The sequence below is a fragment of the Heloderma suspectum genome, chromosome W, assembly GCF_057233095.1.
Source record: "Heloderma suspectum isolate Gila_16-S chromosome W, 16-S_ref, whole genome shotgun sequence".
Lineage (NCBI taxonomy): Eukaryota > Metazoa > Chordata > Lepidosauria > Squamata > Helodermatidae > Heloderma > Heloderma suspectum.
Window position 1 is genome coordinate 9,930,001 of NC_139475.1, and position 2,500 is coordinate 9,932,500.

The window sequence follows — 2,500 nt, forward strand, 5'->3', positions numbered from 1 at the left end:
GTTAGGATTAGGGTAGTGTTAGGGTTGGGGTAGGGGTTAGGTTTAGGTTTAGGGTTAGGGTTGGGGTTAGGGTTAGGGTTAGGGTTGGGGTCAGGGTAAGGGTAAGGGTTAGTGTTAGGTTTAGGGTTGGGGTTAGGGTTAGGGTTAGGGTTGGGTTTAGGATTAGGTTTAGTGTTGGGGTTGGGGTTAGGGTTATGGTTAGGGTTGGGGTTGGGGTTAGGGTTAGGGTTAAGGTGAGAGTTAGGTTTAGGGTTGGGTTAGGGTGGGGTTAGGGTTAGGGTTAGGGTTAGGGTTGGGGTTAGGGTTAGGGTGGGGGTTAGTGTTGGGGTTAGGGTTAGGTTTAGGCTTAGTGTTAGGGTAGTGTTTAGTGTTAGGGTTAGGGTTAGGGTAGGGGTTAGGGTTAGGGTTAGGGTTTGGGCTGGGGTTCGGGTTAGGGTTAGGGTTAGGGTTAGGGTTGGGGTTAGGGTTAGCGTTAGGGTTAGGTTTGGGTTTAGGGTTAGTGTTAGGGTTAGGGATGGATTTAGGGTTAGTGTCTGGGTTAGGGTTAGGGTTAGGGTTGGGGTTAGGGTTGGGGTTAGGGTTGACTAAGGGTTAGGGTTAGGGTTAGGGTTAGGGTTGGGGTTAGGGTTAGCGTTAGGGTTAGGTTTGGGTTTAGGGTTAGTGTTAGGGTTAGGGATGGATTTAGGGTTAGTGTCTGGGTTAGGGTTAGGGTTAGGGTTGGGGTCAGGGTTAAGATTAGGGTTAGGGTTAGGGTTAGGGTTAGTGTAAGGGTTAGGGTTGGGTTAAGTTTAGTGTTAGGGTTGGGGTTAGGGTTGGTGTTAGGGTTAGGGTTAGGGTTAGGGTAGTGGTTAGGTTTAGGGTTAGGGTTAGGGTTAGGGTTAGGGTTAGGGTAGGGGTTAGTGTTAGGGTTAGGGTTAGAGTTAGGGTTGTGGTTAGGGTTAAGTTTAGGGGCAGGGTTAGGGTTAGGTTAGTGTTACGGTTTGGGTAGGGCTCAGGTTTAGGTTTAGGGTCGGGGTTAGGGTTGGGGTTAGGGTTAGGGTTAGGGTTAGGGTTGGGGTTAGGGTTGGGGTTAGGGTTAGGGTAGGGTTAGTGTCGGGGTTAGGGTTCGTGTTGGGGTCAGGGTTAGGGTAAGGGCTAGTGTTAGGTTTAGGGTTGGGGTTAGGGCTAGGGTTAGGGTTAGGGTTGGGGTTAGGATTAGGTTTAGTGTTGGGTTTGGGGTTAGGGTTAGGGTTAGGGTTATGGTTAGGGTTAGGGTTGTGGTCAGGGTCAGGGTTAGGGTTCGGGTTAGGTTTAGTGTCGGGCTTCGGGTTGGGGTTAGGGTTAGGGTTAGGGTTAGGGTAAGGTTTGGGGTTAGGGTTAGGGTTAGGGTTAGGGTTAGGTTTGGGGTTAGGGTTAATGTTAGGGTTAGGGTTGGATTTAGTTTTAGGGTCTGGGTTAGGGTTAGGGTTGGGGTTAGGGTTAGGGTTAGGGTTGAGTTATGGTTAGAGGTAGGGTTAGGGTTTGGGTTAGGGTTAGGGTTAGGGTTGTGTTAGGTTTGGGGTAGGGGTTAGGGTTAGGGTTACGGTTGGGGTCAGGTTTAGGGTAAGGGTTAGTGTTAGGTTTAGGGTTGGGGTTAGGGATAGGGTTATGGTTTGTGGTTAGGATTAGGTTTCGTGATGGGGTTGGGGTTAGGGTTAGGGTTAGGGTTAGGGTTATGGTTAGGGTTAGGGTTGGGGTCAGGGTTAGGGTTAGGGTTAGGGTTAGTGTTAGGTTTATGGTTGGGGTTAGGGTTAGTATTAGGTTTAAGGTTGGGGTTGGGGTTAGGGTTAGGGTTAGGGTTAGGGTTGGGGATATGGTTAGGGTTAAGGTTAGGGTTAGGGTTAGGGTTGGGTTAGGGTTGGGTTAGGGTTGGGTGAGGGTTAGGGTTAGGTTTAGTGTTGGGGTTCGGGTTAGGTTTAGTCTTGGGGTTGGGGTTAGGGTAGGGTTAGGGTTAGGGTAGGGTTAGGGTTAGGGTTGGGGTTAGGGTTAGGGTTAGGGTTAGGGGTAGGTTTTGGGTTAGGGTTAGGGTTAGGGGTAGGGTCGGGGTTAGGGTTAGGGTTGGGGTTAGTGTTGGGGTTAGGGTTAGGTTTAGGCTTAGTGTTAGGGTAGTGTTTAGGGTTAGGGTTAGGGTTAGGGTAGGGGTTAGGGTTAGGGTTAGGTTTGGGGTCAGGGTTAGGGTTAGGGTTAGGGTTAGGGTTGGGGTTAGGTTTAGCGTTAGGGTTAGGTTTGGGGTTAGGATTAGTGTTAGGGTTAGGTTTGGATTTAGGGTTAGGGTCTTGGTTAGGGTTAGGGTTAGGTTTGGGGTTAGGGTTAATGTTAGTGTTAGGGTTGGATTTAGTTTTAGGGTCTGGGTTAGGGTTAGGGTTGGGGTTAGGGTTAGGGTTGAATTATGGTTAGGGGTAGGGTTAGGGTTTGGGTTAGGGTTAGGGTTAGGGTTGTGTTAGGGTTGGGGTAGGGGTTAGGGTTAGGGTTACGGTTGGGG